This window comes from Gobius niger, assembly GCF_951799975.1.
Source record: "Gobius niger genome assembly, chromosome: 14".
Lineage (NCBI taxonomy): Eukaryota > Metazoa > Chordata > Actinopteri > Gobiiformes > Gobiidae > Gobius > Gobius niger.
The window spans coordinates 20,406,945-20,426,690 of record NC_136865.1 but is presented as its reverse complement, the minus strand read 5'-3'; the positions used below and the strand labels follow the sequence as shown (position 1 = coordinate 20,426,690).

General features: G+C 40.4%; 1 protein-coding gene across 1 annotated transcript in view; it reads right to left on the bottom strand.

The window, feature by feature from the left end:
- The window catches only part of LOC306973987 (ictacalcin-like), a 28,777-nt gene extending 15,665 nt beyond the window's left edge, over positions 1 to 13,112 (bottom strand). Inside the window, exon 1 of the mRNA XM_079571098.1 lies at positions 12,986 to 13,112. The gene's annotated coding sequence lies outside the window, so the exon portion shown is untranslated. The remainder of the gene's footprint in view (positions 1 to 12,985) is intronic.
- Between the last annotated feature and the right edge of the window lie 6,634 nt (positions 13,113 to 19,746).

Sequence of the window (19,746 nt, the reverse complement as noted above, 5' to 3'; positions counted from 1 at the left end):
GTACACATCAACTCGTCTAAGCTCAGGTAAGAACATATCTAAGTATGGAAAAACGGTGGCCTATTCCTTTAACAAATTATATTTTCAGTTGCTGGTGGGACTTGACATATATATGTAAGTTGCAGTAAATGCTCTTTGAAAGCAATATCACAATATAATTAAGAATAACTAATTATGAGTAAACATAACCCCCCGCGGGGGCTGGTTCAGCCTGTGCAGGAGGGGGCGCTCTTGGGGGCAGTGCACAGGAAACAATAGCGTTAACATATCCAACGTCTAAGGTTATAGATGCAGTTTGGCCGAGCTTCACCTCAGTAACTTGGACTCGGTGTCAACAAGCAAAAAAAAAGAATGTCTAAAAGCTATTACTTCATACTTAATAGACAATACTGCAGTTTTCATAGTTGCATGTTCAGAATTCTCTCTTGCATGGACATTTATCAACAATTTAGGGCCATTTTTGACATGCCAGAGTAAAAAAGTGTCACGTATTTATTTTTTTATTTTATTTTTTTTATTCATTTGAGCAGAAAAAGTATGCCAACATTTACAGAAAGAAAAAATACAAAACAAGACTTTGTGCTCAAAAGGAGTAGGAAGAAGTTCAAAGAACTTATAGTAAACCTACCCCTTATCTCTCATTCAAGTAATCATCACATTAATTTTCCGCTAGACTCATGCAGGAAACCGATGCATGAGTCTGGGCTTACATGTTGATATACATTGTTTATGATCGTACAAAATGTCAAAGAATTTCATCATTTACAGTCTACCAAAAAAATAAAAATAAAGGATTCATCATTTACAGTCGTAAATAAATAAATACACCATATGGTACATAAGAGTTATGCCAAGGCGCATCTCTCTTTCGTTCTGATCACACAAAAATATATATAATATCGCTCAGCCCTGCTATACCAACTATACCTAATGTACAAGCTCCGTATAACCATGTAGAAATAGAAACTATCTGTCCATAGTCATTCACTTAAGATTGACCGGGAAAGGGAAAGAAAAAGACATGTAAACATCCTTGAAGTATACATACGTATATGTGATCTATGAACATATTGGAAACATGTGTTTTGTCCATTGTCATGTAGACTTGAACTAACAAGCTGACCTCACTTTGATTTCACACAAAATGATTTCCAAACAAACAAAAACGTACTGTAGTCGATGCAAAATAATGCTTTAGGGTCTTAACTTTCTTTTTATTTTGATATTCATATCCAGGCAAATACACACAAAAGCGCAAGTGTCTGCCTGTCTAAGAATGTAATAGTAATTATGATACTTCGCTAGCATACTTTTTAAAGATAATGTCTTTACATGTTCTTTTAAAGTGTCCGAGTGTTTTGCTCCGTTTAGCCTCTTTGTCTAACTCATTCCACAGTGTTATTCCTGCTTGGGAGATACACATACTTTTAAAGGTGGTGTGAACACAATGTTTTCTCATCACGTATGTTTCAAATTGAACACATTAATGACAAACTATAGTCTGCGCTTGACTTATTAAAGTTTATCACTGTGCATAAGCGTTGCATTTCAGTATAACAACATTCACAGGCTTGTTTCCTCATTCCTCTTGAGAGGAATGAGGAAATGAGGAATGTTTTAATGTTTTTCGCACAATTGCAACTTTGCAAGAATTGCAGAAAAACTTAACACAACAATAAAGTTTTTATTCTACATAGTGATTTTTTGCATCTACTCACCAAAGTTGGGTTTTGAGTGTAGACTGGAGTTGGTCCTGGCTGGTCTGTAGTAAAAGCTGCGAATGATGCAAGAGACCTTGACACACCCTAGTCCCTCCCTCCTCCCTGACTCTCTCCTCTCTCTCCCCAGTGTCACGCAGTGTTTTTATATCGATTTGATCTACTGAAGAATCAGTGTAGTGTTGCTTTGGTAATAGACGTCAACAAACCAATGGTAACTATTCATGCAACTCCAAAGTGGTGAAGTTGGGCAACATTTGCTTTTAAAAATATGTGGACTTTCTGACTAATTTCCAAATTGTTTGTACTAATCAGGTTTAGTTTAATTATATAATTTAATCATGCACATTTAAGTAATCATCCCTTAGTCGGCAGTCTTGAATGCCGACTGTAACAAGTGAATTTCTCCTTTGTGAGATCAATAAAGGATTATCTTATTTTATCTTATTTTATCTTATCTTAAAGGGACTAGATGGAAGTTGACTTTTTTATACCCGCAGCTGCCACCTCAGGTCTTACGCGTAACTGCAGTTTCTATATTAAGCCCGTGCATGATGGTACCTTGGACCCCATTTATTTATTTGATAGGGACAATGCATATTAATGAACAGTTGCACATGAGCACTGTAAATATGCCAGATTATAGCAGGGATGCTAGTTTCCATCTGTAGTCCCTAGGCAGGCAGCACATACACAATTTACAATTAACAAAATGTCCATCCATCCATACATTTTCTTCCGCTTTATCCGGGGCCGGGTCGCGGGGGCAGCAGTCTCAGCAGAGATGCCCAGACTTCCTCATCCACACACACCTCCTCCAGCTGTTCTGGGGGGACCCCGAGGCGACACCAGGCCAGCTCGGACACATAGTCCCACCACCGTGTCCTGGGTCTTCCACGAGGCCTTGTCCCACTAGGACATGCCTGGAACACGTCCCACGGGAGGCGACCAGGAGGCATCCGGAACAGATGCCCGAGCCACCTCAGCTGGCTCCTTTCGACGTGAAGGAGCAGCGACTCTACTCCGAGCTCCTCCCGGGTAACTGAGCTCCTCACCCGATCTCGGAGGGTGCGCCCAGCCACCCTGCAAAGGAAACTCCTTTCGGCCGCTTGTATTCGTGATCTTGCCCTTTCGGTCATTACCCAAATCTCATGACCATAGGTGAGGGGTGGGAACGTAGATCGTCGATCGGTAAATCGAGAGCATTGCCCTCAGACTCAGCTCCATATTCACCACGACAGACCGATACAGCGACCGCATCACTGCTGACGCCGCACCGATCCGTCTATCGATCTCACGCTCCATCCGTCCCTCACTCGTGAACAAGACTCCGAGATACTTGAACTCCTCCACTTGAGGTAAGGACTCCCCACCGACCTGAACAACAAAATGTGCCAACAATAAATGCAATAACAACTAAAAGTGTTCACAGGCCTGGTTTTCCTTTAGCCACAGTTTAAAACGTGCTTTAAAAGTGGCCAGAGTTGGAGTCTCTCTGACTGGTACAGGGAGACTATTCCAGTACTTGGTGCCTTTTTCATAGAGCACAGTCTGTCCAAAGGAGGTTCTCCTGTGTGGAACCTCACAGTCTCCTCGAGCTGATGCCCTGGTGCCCATCCCACTAACAGACTTTGGTTTGATGAAATCCTGCAATGGAGGCGGAGCAAGTCCATGCAATACTTTATATACAAGGCAACCATATTTAAAATTAATGAAGTTATCAAAATTGAGTAAATGATGCTTCTCTGAAACAGTGCAGTGGTGAAAGGAGAACGGTTACTTGTCCAAGATTTTTATGGCTTTTTTAAGAGTACCAGCAGCAAGTGACCATATGGTTATACAATACTCTATATGAGACAGAATCATGGAGTGTAAGAACATTCGGGCCGCATACAGTGACATAAAGGGTCTTACCTGTCTAAAATTTGCTACCTTACAATTAACAGTTTTAGTGAGCCGTTTAACAGGTTTCTTAAATTAACACCTTTTTGAGTGACAGTGGATTTTAGAGGCAGTTGTGGTGAATATGTCTGGGATCATTCTACACATTAGAACATTTCTGGTGCAAGTGGGGGTAGAAAATATGTAATTTTGACATCTTTAAACCAGAGGTGGGAGTAAGTCACTAAATGCAAGTCTCGAGTCAAGCCCAAGTCGTGAAGGTCCAAGTTTCAAGCAAGTCCAAGTCAATCGGTCATGGGGTCAAGTCAAGTCAAGTCATAGCTTTTGTCAAGTCAAGTCTTGCTTTAGCCGGCAAGTCACCTCAAGTCACAAACTCCAGCGTGTCTACTTTTCATGTGTTTAATCTTGAAAATAATAAGTGCTTTCTCAAGATACCGTAATTTTGAAAATTTAGGCTAAAATCAAACTTTTTAAAATATCATGGATTTGGATTTAAAGTGTAATTAATATTTAAACGCCACAACATTCAAACTATATGTAATATAAATAAACAGTCCATGTACAAAATTGCTGGGACAGCATTTTAAGGAAGGGGGCCGGGGGGGGGGGGACTTAAAAATATGAAATATAGTATTTTAAATATGAGCTGCTTTTCCCTGCAGTCTGAAAGATCAATATAAAATAATATTTTTTATTTTTGTTAGTTTCTGGCAGTTTTTCTGTCAGTGGTTCCCCTGTAATGCCCCAACCCCTGTATACTCAGATTCGCCCCTGCTCAAAGTAGATTCCACGTAGCCTTCAGTCCCGCTGTCACTGGGCTCTGTGCGGATGCGTAAAATAGCCTCTAAATGCTGTAAACTTTGTGTGAACGCCTTAAAACATCGAAAAGCCCCCAAGATTTCTGTTGATTAATCAGCTCTTACGCATCGTCGTTCTGGAGGCTCCGTCTGCGCTGTAGGTCCAGTCCATTGTTTCAAACATTTTCCTGTCCGTAAATCTCCACCTCTTTACTCTGTTTTTTACTTTTAATGCACGTATTTCGACGTAGTATTTCCTCCTGCCTTTACGCGCTGTATTGATTAGACGCTCCGTCGGGAAACCGAACACGCATGTGCCTAATTACCATAATGTAAACATTGATGCGCCGCTTTTACGCAATGAATCCTGATCTTTCGACAGTTTCACTCAAATAAATAATAAATATAAATTCCCAGCAAGTCATTGAGCGTCATTGGCCTCAAGTTCAAGTTAAGTCTCGAGTCACAAACCGCAAGTCCCAAGTCAAGTCAAGTCTTTTTGCAGCTTTGGTCAAGAGCAGGGGTGGCCAACCCGCGGCTCTCGAGCCGCATGCGGCTCTTGGCCAATCAGAGTGCGGCTCTTTGCATGATTGGAGATGTTTAATACAATGCGGCTCTTTGCAAAAGAATTGGTAGGCCTAAATATTTCCCATAAACTGTAATAGTCTTTGACCAAAAATCCAACCATAGTCCTACAGACCCTGTTTCCATCACTACTTGAATGAGCTCGTATCTCTCTCCTTTTCGAGGCGGCGTGTAAAAGGAGCCCGTGCAGCCTCACTCAAAGCGGGATGTGGGTTAAACAACAGGCAGGCATATCGTGGCACTAGGATCAGCTTCTGTGCTTTTCAGATTTCTGATCTCTTTATTTGATGTAATTTGGCCTCATTCACAGAAAAAGATCAAAATTAGGAAATGGAAAAAAGCGGAGCTCTTATGTAGCATGTGATGCGAAGCGCAACATCGTAACGCGGAAATACGCAAAGTCATGACTTTTCTTTCACACGTGCTATAACTGTAGCAGATGCAACTTAAAACAGACTCTCAAATCCTCCAGAGGCTCCTGGTTAAAGTTCATGAACGTTATGCAGCCTAGAGTGCCTTCTCTCTGCACAGTCCAGTCAGGACGAAGCTGCACTGAGCGCCCAGGCCAGGGGCGAATCAGAGAAGGGGGCTCAGTGGGCAGGGCCCCACATACAAACACACCCCAGCATTAAAAAAAATAAAAAAATAATAATAATCAAATTCTGTCTCAGTCAGAACAGGAAACACAAAATGTCATTTAATATACATGTATTTCAATCTTGTTGAGGAGTAAAACCATTAAATCTAACACAATTATAAAAAAAAAAAAGAAAAAGGCATAAAGTTATAGTTTATTGTGATTAAATAAAACGTCACATTCTGTTTAATCACAATAAACGACCGCCCCGGAATCTCGCTAATGGTCGGTGCCTTTGTGGCTCTTCACAGGATCAAGGTTGAAAATTTCGGCTCTTGGTCTCTGACTGGTTGGCCACCCCTGGTCAAGAGTCTCAAGTCCCGAAAATTGCGACTCGAGTCAAGTCATGTGACTCGAGTCTCCCACCTCCTGCTTTAAACTCTAGTCCCTTTAAGTGTTTGTTTCATATGCTTTCATGACTCATGTGTTAAAGTTACAGTAACTTAATCTCATGTTTACATAACTGTTCTTTCATACAATGTAATTATACGGATATGTCACAACTGAACATTAGATACATGTTCTAATGTACATTTGTTTATTACTAAACAACAAAACAGTACCAGATGTATGGCATCAAATTAGGGTCTGCTTTAAAGGATCTGTATCATACTATTTTAGCCATTCTAAAGTAAAGTATTGGCATTTATATGATATATCAATATATTGTACCTCTACCACTATGGAGCATTCAAATGGATTCAATCTATAAAGGGAAAAAAATGGCTACATCCCCTTTAAAGGTGGTGGATTAACTGCACCAAAAGCCCTGGAACGAGTCCTTCGAGATCAGAATCAAGAGGAGTATCCATGTCTCTGCCAGAGAATAAAAAAACAAAAATCTTTAAAATGTTCCCTGGAGTTCACAAACATGCTTAAGATATTTTAGGAAAGACATAACAGTCATGGAGACAAGTCTTCAAGTAAAAAATAAAAATAAAGCGCACAACACAGAATAACACTTTCAATTCATTTTATTATCCTTTGTGAGTCATTCAAATGAAAAGGTATCTTCAATTTACCTTCGATCTATATTTTAAAAATTGCATAAAATAGTTTCCTCCACAAGCACCAGATATTGCGAGCCGACGCTTCAGGATCTCACCAATGGGACGGCCTCGTTGAGTTTTATAGAGACGTTGACCACCAGGGTACAGAACTCAGAGAAGTTCACCTGCTGGTCTCCGTTCAAGTCCAGGTCCGTGAAAAACTTGTCCAATTCTGCGTTATCCATGTTGACCTGCACACGGGATTATTGACAAATTACTAAATTAAAAGTTTTAAAATCTCTTAAAATCCACCCAGTAATGTTTTTTTTTTTATTTCAACTTATTTAGAATGACCAGTGCTGTTTCTCACACGGGGTACTTCTCCCATGCTATTATTCAAAACACATCAAACTTTGATCTGAAACACCTTGAAAATGTGACTTAATGATGATTTAATACAGATATACTACTCTTCTCCACTCAACTCCACTCAATTCTATTCTTTTCTATTCTCTAGAGGCCTGCTGTTTATTATCCTGTACTGTTCTGTGACTTACGTCCAGCAGGTTTGCAAACTCATCCTTCAGCAACTCCTTCATCTCATTTTTGTTCAGCGTGTCCTTGGGTTCTTCTTTCTCTGCATATTTAGTGAAGGCTTTGAGGAGGAGGGTCCATGGCCCGCTGGGCGTCAGACATGATGGAAGGCTGGAAGAGAAGAGGATCGATTGTTAGTAACAAACATGACAGGCTGCACAAGGATCTTCACACTCACTGCCCCCTAGTGGAGCAAAAACAATTAACATCCTGGAAAACGTGCACTGTTTGGTCCACTTTAAACGGATCAGGGTTCGTTTTGAACGCTGGTCCGTATTTTTTATTCAGGTGTGAATACAACAAATGAATCCTGTTCCGGATCAAAGAACCGGACCGAGACCCACTTTTTCAGGTGGTCTCGGTCCGCTTCCAAACGGACTCTGGTCCAGTTCGCTCCAGGTGTGAATATAAACCACTGTTGATCCGAAACAACTGCGAGATACATGCGCCTTTTGGGCTTAAGCCACCAAGGCACCGTGGGAAAAGTTATCCGTTTGCGGCTGCTAACGCAATATTGGATGGATACTACAGACCTGGAGCCTCCTGGATATTTGGGCAGATGTGCACTAACCCAACTGCTGGAAAAGACACACAAAATGCGTTCGTGTCTAGCGAGAAAATGAAGGAGAGGGGCTTCGAGCGTCTCGGCATGAAAGTGGGAAAACACTTCGCCAAACTTAAATGAAAGCACAGACGCATTAAAGAAGAGTGGAGGATCAAGACCAACAGTTTGTCCCGTAGACATAATGGAAACAAACAGCTCAGCAGACGACCCTTCATCCGCACAAAACACCTCTTCCTCCAGCTACTCCGGTGAAGCTGAGGTTAATCTTACGTGGTTTAGCCTCTCACGTTTCTTTTATTATCATAGTAACTGTCAAATTTTCATTTTTATTTCATTTGTTGTGGTCCTTTTTGTCCAATGGGAGCCTCGATTGTGTTTACAAAATAGTTCTCTTGCAAAAAGTACAGTCTGAATTCAAACTGCACCAAACGAAAAAAAAAAGTCTGCTTCTGATCCGGAACAAACAATTGGTCTGAATACACCCTTAGAAAAGTAATACGTTTCGTTTAGTCATTCATTCTTTGCACATATTTAATTTCCATTGGCTACATTACAAGTCTCAATACATTACTTCATTTTGATGGAAGCCCTTAAGTGTTATGTTTGGATGCATTCAAAAAAGAATAAAAAGAAAAAAGATAGAAAAGAAAGAAAAGAAAGAAATAATGAAAGAAAAAGTGTAATTTGTTACCATATACACGAATCTAATGCTACTCTCTGCATAATATGCAGAGAGTAGCATAAAGCTCTTTAAAAAACACATATTATGTTTTTTTTTATAGAGCTCAGGCCCTCTTTATGCTGGTTTGGCGCCATCAAGAGTCAAATATGAGGAATGGTAAGTGAATCTTCTGATCATGTGGCTTTGTGGTCAATTTTGGGAACGTTAAACAAAGGGCATCATTTAGTCCAGACTGAAGGGAGAGATATCTCTTGAGAAATGAGTGGCCACTGGTGTTAACTATGAGTCAGTGCTTAATACACTCAGTTTATCACAGATGTTCTCCTGTCTTACACAGGACACAAATTTAGACATCTGAATTATATTGTGATATTGCTTTCAAAGAGCATTTACTGCAACTTGCATATATATATATATATTTAAAGTCCCACCAGCAACTAAAAATATACTTTGTTATAGAATACGCCACCGTTTTTCCATCCTGAGATATGTTCTTACCTGAGCTTAGACGATGCGTATCTGTCTGGTCTTTTAATGCGTGCGCTCAGTCATTAGTCTATATCTTTCGACGTCCACACAGTAAAGTCGAAGTGGTCCTTGGTGTTATTAAGCCTTACAATATAGCTCCTCTTTTTATCCGCTCAGAAAATCGACGTTTAACTTTGTGTAACTATATTTGGATTGTGTAACTACTCATGTAACTGTATTTAAATAGGGAAAATGTGGAAGAGCTCGGTCGCTTCTAACTTCACCCCCGTTTGGCCCCATAGAGGAGAGGAGAGGCTAAATGCTAACAACATCTTTGGTCTTTTTGCGTGACTGAGCGCTCGCACAAAGACCAGACAGGTACACATCAACTCGTCTAAGCTCAGGTAAGAACATATCTCAGTATGGAAAAATTAGGACCTGTTCCTTTAAAGGTATAGTAATCGTAGTGTTTGTAAACTTTTGGTCTGATAAAAAGTTATGAAAATTGTGTTGAAAATTCTATCTCTCCCTCTCATTTGACAAATAGAAATGATTTTTAAAATTCTAGTTGACCTAAGTTTATTCTAGTTTCATGTCAGACAGTGAGAAAAAAATCCGAATGTGTCTTTTTGTAAACATATGGTTCCCGCTGTATTTTATCCGCTATCTTTTATGCCATAATGCATGTTCTGATAAATTTTTCAGTATTATTTTTTATCTGAATCAAATCTGATTCCATTCCTTGACTTCATCTGACGTTTCCAAATACTTAGAAATGATAAAAGCAAATTATAACTTTTTTGTACAATTTGGTTTTCTAACTTACCGGGTTATAATATTTTGTGACCTGTTTCTGTCTGTTTATGTGATTTTGAGCCAAAATAGCAAAGGAAACTCTTCACTGCTGATCTTCTTGTAATATAATTTTCAATTTCTAATGTCTCCATGTCCCACCACATCACATGACTCGTCCCACTTTGACCAGGGAACATTGGTACGCAACGGGCCTGACAACACTGCTAACACTTTTGGGTTTACAATCGTGGAATATGATCCCTGATAGAGCGCACACCCCTGACTCCAAACATACAAATGGCTTCAATGCTAGTGTAAGAGAAAAAAAATGTCTACGCCCCCTTTAAAGGTGGTGGATTAACTGCACCAAAAGCCCTGGAAAGAGTCCTTCGAGATCAGAATCAAGACTGAATCAAGAGGAGTGTCCATGTCTATAGCCAGAGAGTTAAAAAATGCCCTTTTTTAAAATGCTCTCTGGAGTTCACAAACATGCTTAAGATATAAAAAAATTAATAAAGCGCACAACACAGAATAACACTTAAAATTCATTTTATTTTCCTTTGTGCGTCATTCAAATGAAAAGGTATCTTCAATTTTGTACAAAATATTTTCCTTTTTTGACGCTTCAGGATCTCTTCTGCTCAAGGCCGCCCAGTATCTCTTTGACCGCTAAACCGAAGGTGCCCAGCATCATACAGAACTCCATAAAGTTCATCTTTTTGTCTCCGTCGGTGTCCAAGAGTGAGATGAATTCGTCCGCTGCAGAAACCTTACCGCCGGTCTGCACATGGGATTGTTGTCAAATTATTAAATAAAAAGTTTTAAATCGCTTCAAAAATGCCTCGTAAGGTTTTTATTTCAAACTTCTTATTTAGAAAGGAACAATGCTGTTTCTCACATGGGGTACTTCTCCCATGGCATTATTTAAAATACATACAATTTTGATTTGAAACACCTTGAACATGTGACTTAATAAAATATGCTAAAATACTAAAATACTTACATACTTCTCTTCACTTCTCTATTCTATTCTATTCTATTCTATTCTATTCTATTCTATTCTATTCTATTCTATTCTATTCTATTCTATTCTATTCTATTCTACTCTACTCTACTCTACTCTACTCTACTCTATTCTATTCACTATGAGGCCTGCTGTTTATTATACTGCACTGTTCGGTGACTTACGGCCATCGGGAACTCCTCCTTCAGCAACTTTGACAGCTCAGCTTTGGTCAGTGTGTCAGCGTCTCCATCTTGCCCTGCATATTTATTGAAGGTTCCGAGGAGGACCGCCAAGCCCAACTCCATTGGCTTTGGTTGACATGGATCACACATGATGGAAGGCTGGAAGAGAAGAGCAAACAATTGTGTAACTCACTATCATTGAAAACATACAGGCTGCACAAGGCTCTTCATTTATTAGACGCTCACTGCCCCCTAGTGGAGCAAAAAACAATTAACATCTCGGAAAACGGGCTACATTACAAGTCTCAATGCATTAATTTTGATGGCAGCCCCAAAGTGTTTTGTTTATTAAAAAACCTTCATTTAAAAAAATAAATACATACATAAAAAAAGAATGAAAATGTACAATTTGTTAGCTGCATGTAGAACTATCTTACCATATATCTAATGATGCCATTCTCTGCATATGGTATTTTTCAAAGAGCTCGGGCCCTGACATCGTTATGCTGCTTTGGCGCCATCTAGAGGCCAATATGAGGAATGGTAAGTGAATCTTCCCATCATTGTGGTTAATTTTGGGAACGTTAACCTCTCACCCCTGGCCTTACCGGAGCGCATTGTTTCCAGTTCTGCTATACCCAGATCTAAAAGCTTCTCAACTGGAGAGCAACAGCATAGCGCCTCATTTGAAAGAAAACTTAGTGTAACTTTTTTGTTGGCGCGTTTTTGTCACATTTCTGAAGCGTTTTTGTCACTTTATCGTTGCTCCTGAGTGACGTTTTTTATTATTGTTTTAGTTGCTTTTCTGACATGTTTTTTTGTCGCTCTTTCGTTGCCTTTTTGTTGTGTTTTTGTCCCTTTTTTGGCGTTTTCATCCTAGTTACACGTCCGCGCAGTAAAGTCGAGGTGGTGGATGTCAGGGAAACTGTAGCACACTGAAGAAACCTGACTGGCTGTCCTCTGTCCCCTCTGATCCTATGAAAGAGTGAAGCGCCTCCTGGGTCTGTCCCTGTTTCAGAGCGTGGTGTCCTGCACTGCTCAGCTCCACCTCCTCCTTCCTCTTCCTCCTGCACAGCTCCCTCTGCTCCACAACAGTCTTTCACCATCACCGTGTTTGTCCCTTTTTTGTTTTCCTGTAGCTCCTCTTGTGACGCCTCCTCTGTGGGGGCTCTTGGTGCCTCTTCAGTGTCTCAGAAGAAGAATTTAAATCGACATGTTTAATTTTGCGTAACTAGACTTGTATCTGTATTTAAATAGGGAAAACGTAAAAGAGCTTAGTTGCTTCTAACTTCACCCCCGTTTGGCCCCATAGAGGAGCGGCTAAATGCTAACAACATCTTGATATTTTTGTGTGACTGAGCGCGTGCGTAAAGACCAAACAGTTTTGCATCAACCCGTCTAAGCTCAGGTAAGAACATCACACCCTTGCAGAGAGAAATGTGGGACAGCCCTGCCCTGGGGCAACTTGTGCATTCCTCGTCTGTCAGATCTGGTAAACTGCAGGTCACGACATGAAGCTATTGTCCCCGTCAGATGAAGACATTGTCCCAAAGTAACGTGTGTATATTTAAATGCTTTTTTTGTTGGGCCCACAGGGGCTGGTTCAGCCTGTGCAGGAGGGGGCGCTCTTGGGGGCAGTGCTCAGGAAACAATAGCGTTAACATATCCAACGTCTAAGGTTACAGATGCAGTTTGGCCGAGCTTCACCTCAGTAACTTTGAAAAAAAAAAGAACGTCAAAAAGCTCTATTACTTCATACTTAATAGACAATACTGCAGTTTTCATGTTTGCATTTTTGACATGCCAGAGTAAAAAAAGTGTCATGTATGTTTCAAATTGAACACATTGATGACAAACTATAGTCTGCCCTCGACTTATTAAAGTTTATCACTGTGCATAAGCGTTACATTTCGCGATTACAATATTCACAGGCTTGTTTCCTCATTCCTCTTGAGAATTACTGTTTGTTTTAAATAGCACGATTGCAACTTTGCAAGAAATGCAGAAAAACTTAACACAGCAATAAAGTTTTTATTCTACATAGTGATTTCTTGCATCTACTCACCAAAGTTGGGTTTTGAGTGCAGACTGGAGTCCTGGTTGGTGCCGGTTGGTCCTGGTTGGTCCGTAGTAAAAGCTGCAAAGGATGCAAGAGATTTTATACCTGCGCACACACCCTGCTCCCTCCCTCGTCTCTCTCCCTCCTCCCTGTCTCTTTTCTCTCTCTCTCCCCAGTGTCATGCAGTGTTTTTATATCATTTGATCTACTGAAGAATCAGTGTATTGTTGCTTTGGTAACTATTCATGCAACTCCAAAGTGGTGAAGTTGGGCAACATTTGCGAATAGAGAGAAGTCTAAAATAAAGGGATTTCTAATACCCCCAAGGGCTACAATAAGTCAGATTTAAAGGCTTTTAAAGTATAAAAAGTATAAATATAGTGCTAGGTAGTGGCACGGTGGTGCAGTGGCTCGTGCTTCACAGCTAGAAGGTCCCGGGTTCGATTCCCACCTGGACAGGGCCTTTCTGTGTGGAGTTTGCATGTTCTCCCTGTGACTGCGTAGGTTTACTCTACCACTAAAAACATGTACAATAGGCCAGGATGAATGAGAGTGTGTGAGAGTGTGTTTGAGAGTCCATGGCTGCAATCCGGTGTGCCGTGTTTACATGCATGAGACCCATGTATGTTCATTAAAGGGGCTAGTTGCAAGTTTGCCATTTTATACCCACTACTGCCATCTCAGGTCATACGTGTAACTACTTCACTTCACTTCACTTCACTTTATTTCATGTCCGCGATAGGGCAATTAGTTTTGCAGCACAAGATGCATGAAAATAGATACATAAAAACAGACAAGAACAATAAAAATGCATTCATTCACCAGTTCGAACAAGATGCCGAAGTGCAAAACCTTACAACAGAACAAGAGAATACAACCTTCTACACTTTCTATATTAAGCTAATGCATGACGGACCCAGCTTTTTGAGTGACAGTGCAGGATTTTAGAGGCAGTTGTGATGAACAGGTCTGGGCTCATTCTACACAATAGAACATGGCTGGAACATGTTGGGGGAGGAAAATACATTACTTTAACATTTTTAAACTCTGTATAGTCCCTTTAACATACACTGTCCCGACCAGATTAAAAAGTAAATAAAATGGAATGTTCTGCCAATACATTACCATTACAAGGTGGTTTAAAGGAAAATATGTTACAGCGACTAAGGTCGTTTTAGTATTTTTCATTGAAATCAAAATTGCCATTTGAATAGAATTAATCAGTTGTTTTGGAAGTACAATAACGTTTGCAATCAACATAATATCCTGCCTCCATGGGGTCTTTATATATATTTAAAATCTGCTAACCCTGTAGTTTAACTTTAAACATGTTCTGAAAAGCATGTGACCCATATTTTATTTTAGCAGTTTATGTGCCAGCCCCCTCTCAAGTGTAAAAGCTGCAGCAAAATCTGCACGATCAACCGAATATTACTTTTGAAAACATAAACTGCATATCTAATTGCTCTTTCCGTTTTCAGAGAAATCGCACAGATATTTTCCCAACATATGAAGGTTTTAATGGGTTGGAACGTAGATTCAATGTCACGTAAAGTAGCTTGTTGCTTAAAGCTTCTACACAGAATGATCAAAATCAATGGACGTTAATACATCCTGAAGAGTGAAAGAGGCAACAAAAACTTCTTAAAGTGAATGTATAAACTATTGATTCAAGAGAACATGGCTCTGTTTCACTCCTTTCGCAAAGTTAAGGAAACACTGTTGTGGTGTCTTGGTATTTATCAATCACAGAGCGTTGTAGCATCAACTTTCACAGTTTTAAAACTTTTATTGCAACGGTTGTGCAGTAAACCACGCAATAAAAATACTGTTTGACCTCCATAAAAACCTTTGAATATCATCTCTAAAACTGCATATCATTTTAAAACCCATGCACCTACCTTTTTTAGACGGTCAGTGAATAACCGCTCAATAACATTGGGGTAATGCAGCACCTCACATCTTGACCTATAGGTGCCTCAGTAGGAATATATTTAGGGTGAAGCCCTACAGGACTTTAAGTTTAAGTTATACTTTATCTCTGTAGAGAAATCACAAATCTTGTTGTGGGGCGAGAGTTTAACCACTTTTTTCCATCTGGTTTGGCTGTATAATATCACTTTTCTTATGAATTTTAAAGTGTAAACTTCAAACTCTAGACATTGGACATCCTGAATCAGACTGTTGTGTATATCCCGGTTAGAGACGCTTCTTTGTTTCTGTGTGTTGCCCCAAACCTCTCATATCCAAGGCCTTCCAGTATTTAGGGAAAGATGCAATTGTAATGGTCTATATTATGAAATAGATAAAGCTGCAATAAAACATAGAGCAAAAATTATAGTGAAGTGGAAAGATTTTTTTTTTTTTTTTTTTTTAGCGATGAGCTGCTTAAATCAGACAAATGCTGTTGATGTTCCTTTAAAAGCATTCTATTAATTCATCTCTTCATGGATTTTGTTGATGAAAACCATCTGTAACAGACTATTAATCACATATAAAAAAATCTGACCACTGGTTGCTGCAAGGGAGTTGGACTTTTGCGCCCGCTAGCGGATAGACAAGTAGTACGAGCGTCTGGTTATGAAGTTACCGGTAACAGGCCAAATCAACCTCTGCCCAGAGTAAACCCGGCCTAAGCCAAACTATACCCAGGGGTATAAAATAGCCTAGGCTAGACTATACCCCTCTGGAACAGAATATACCTGTCTAACTTTACACAATGTGAGCAAATGTTCTTAAAGTGGTTATTGTTAAAAAAAAAAAAAATAGTAATAATAATAATATAGTTATAGCCTAATAATTAAAGAGAAGAAAGAAAAATGCGTGACCGTTTTCAGAGATTTTGTGATACAAAAAACAATGTTTGGCATTGATTTGACATTTGAAATGTGAACCTGTAGCCTATTGGTAATAATAGAATATAGGCCTATTTATTAATATTGCATCATATGTCAACTTTGTTGAATTACCATAATAACTATAAGCCATGGAAAGTGCAAATCCTCCGTTTGATGACGCTTAACATACTTTTCGCGCGCTTTTCTTTCTTTTATTGACGACACTAGCTAGTGACCTTCCCTCGATGGATGAGCTAACTGAGTCAAGTATAAGTAAAATACTGAAATGCCGCCCTTCCGGGGTGATCTGCTAGAAAATAATCCCTCAAAATGCAATGCAAGGTCAGTTATATTCCAAAAATTATTCTATCGACACAGACATTTATATCATTAGTCTGGTGTTATAAGTGATTTGATTAATGCAGGCTAGCTGACATCTAGAAATGCGCTAGCCTTGCATTAGCCTAGCGCCACGAAACTCTTCAAACAGAAGAACTGCATGAATTACAATAAAAATATCTCCAGGTACAGCAACACTCTGGATAAGTAGGAAATGAGGCCCTATGTCAAAAATCCTGAAATATCCCTTTAAAGGCTGCTTCATGTAGTTACCAGCTTTATTGACGTTACAGCTATTGGTTTTCACAGGATCGATGCGAGCTAGAAGCTATAGCAGCGCGGGATTATTTGTTGACATGGCTGGATGTTCTCACGTTGAAAATACAGACAAAATAAAGTTGTAGGCCTTTTAAGCAGAGAGAGCTCATCAGAGGGCTGTCAGTGCTTATGAAATGGGGCTGAGGGCCCCTTTATACGATAGTGTCCTGGGGGCAGCGGTTAGCCATGCGGGCTGCCTTCGAGACTGTAGAGCGGGGCAGTGTGTCTCTGAGTATCTCCTGTAGGCAGGAGGGGAAGCGGGAAGGTACGAGAACTAAATATCCGCCGCCTGCACTCTGTCTGTAGCCGCCGATACGAGAGGCTTCAGTGTCCAGGAAAGTGTTGTGATGTCCGGAGACGCCCCTGCTCCGGAGCTGGAGGCTGTAGGCTGTTTTTGTAAAAAAAGTGGTGCGCACTGAATGGGTGCTGCTGCCGGATGCTCTCTCATCGAATGCAATTTCTCCATCTGTGAGATCAATAAAGTATCATCTTATCTTATCTTATCTTAGAGCGGGGCAGCGAGTGGCTGAGTGTTCACCAAAGGCAGAAGGGGAGGCGGGGAGATGCAAGCGCCAAATGTAGGGAGTCGGAACAAACTGTCAAAGTCTGCATTATATCAGCTACACAACTTTATTACCTTTATAGCAGAAGATGGCAGCGAGCAGAGTGAGCAAAAACGCATCAGCAGACAAATCCGGAAGTTGTGACAACGCGAAACGGACAACGCAAAAATCAGTTGCGGGTTCCAGAGTGTATGATGCAGACAGACTGCTCTCATCATAAACTCCGGCCTCGTTTCCTGCTGCTCTCCACCAAGTCCTGCATTTCTTTCAGAGTTCCTCTCGAGGACGTGGTGCCAAATATCTGTGATGGAATTGATGTAATTCATTTTAATAGAGAGGGGAGGGAAGGAGGAGATGTGGTTGAAGAAAAAATGCGGCGGAGATTCACAAAGAGTGGACTGCAGATGGAGTCAGTGCTTCAATGACCACCACGCACGGACGTCTGCAAGACATGGGTTTCATGGAGGCACAGAATGTTTGAAGTCCAGTGTAAAGTTTCCACAGTCAGTGATAGTTTGAGGTTCCGTGTCATCTACTGATGTTGGTATATCTATCAACTGCTTCACCCTGGATATCAGGAAAAGAATAGCTCAGCAACGCATACTACCATTAATAGACTATGGAGACATCAAAACACCACAGATACTGTCCTGAAACCACAACGCTCACAAACTCGCTCAGCAGTTTCGATGTAATTATTTGACTCATCACTGTACCAACACACTGAACAGGTTACAACACATACACCAACGACGGCTCCACTGGATTATTTGAACAGTCCTGTGAGACAGGACTATATTCACAATGTTCAAATCCAGGCTGAAAATTGTTCTATACATATGTCTTGGACTGATTGTTCGCTTCTACACAGAGTTTCACCAGGCGCTTTACAAAGGGTGTGTTTATGGCCGGGGCATTCTGCAGATTCCTCAGGACAGCGACAAGGAGGAATTTATCAAACACTGAAAGATGACTGTCCTTCCCTTCACACCCAATGGACAGTAGTAAGATTATACCACAGGCGAGTGTTGCATGTAAGCACACTTTTAAGTGTCGAGAAAGCGGGGGCTGCAAAATACATCGTAAAAATTATTGTTTTCATATTATTAGGTGATGCAATATCGCAACAAGCCACAATATGTCACAAAATCAAAATTCTATCTGACAGCGGAGGGACAGTTTGATTACTTTAATCTTTATTAAACATTGTACGTTGCATCACGCATGTTACGCGTGTACATGAGAACCCCCCCTCGCAACCCACTGCCTTCCGCAGGTCTGGGGAAAGCATGGGGAGGGGGCGGCACCACAACATCGCAATGGGAGTCTGTCCCCCCCTCCTGTCCTGCCCACTTTTTGCGCCAGGTATGACAGTGAAGATTGCAAGGAGCGGCATCTGCGTACTCGTCTTCTCTACAGCCTGCGCTATGAACCACAAGATCTGGGCCCTCTCTGTGCTAAAATGACACAGAATGCAGGAAACTGCTTGTATTTGGCTCGAAGTTCTCAGAACAAGTGTTGCATTGATACGCATTTGCGAGCACATTATGGCATTATTTTCTTCACATCTATTGGTAACAGTATGAATAGAGTTTAAAGGGTGGGGCCATGTGGGCCGTGGCATCGATGGCAGTACAACTTCTCCTGTTTTCTGAATTTATGTATGTAGTGAAAATTATATTTAATCTTTTGTAAATTTGTGTCCACACTCAACAAATTGAACTCGATGCCCCATTCTGTCAGGCAAAGCAAACAGTAACAGCCATGTCTCTCTGTGTCAAACTTTCAAGCTTGCACAAGGATTTTTGAATTGATAGAAGCAGAAGTGCTCTTTGCCCCATTGCTCTATGTGAGCAACAGTTAGGCAGGCTCACATGCCTAACCCAGCCACACCCAGGTTTATGAACTGTTTAAATGTACCATGGGAACTATTGCAAACTATGCGGGATTAACTGACGTTTAGCAAAGAGACTTGAATGTGACCATTACGGTTTTACATTTGTCAAAGCACATACTGTTAAATGTCCAATAAACCATCTATAAAATATATTTTGTACAAGTGAAAATTGGGAAATTTTAATATTGTTCAAAAGTTCATTTATTTCTGTAATTCAACTTAAACTGTGAAGCTAATATGATATAGACTCATTACATGCAAAGTGACATAATTCAAGCCTTTGTTTTTAAATTGGATGATTATGGCTTACGGTCCATTTTCAAACAACAAATAAAGGCAATACATGTCCCACTGTGTATGTAATGAGTCTATATCATATAGTTTCACAGTTTAAGTTGAATTACAGCAATGAATGCACTTTATTACAATATTCTAATTTAGTTTCACCTCTATTTCCGTTAAATATGTCCTGTGTTAAAGTGCTCCTTTCATACAAAGGCTTAAAAAATAGACTTGTATCTAATGGCCAAAGTTGACTCATGTTTGGCATGTTAAAGAACATAATCTTTGATTCATACACACCCATAGAAACAGCTGCTGTGGGCGAGACAAAAATATGTCAGTCTGAACAAAAGGAAGGGCTAGTTCTTCCCGGAGCAGAGAGGAGACAAAACACGATGAGCCGGTCAGACGAGAGTTCAGAATATGCCACAATCTTTCTGCTGGCACCGCCCGGAGCTCTGTTTACGGAGATGTTGAATAAAGGCAGCTACATGTGATATTTAAATAGGCTAGGTCCTCATAAATTGCATT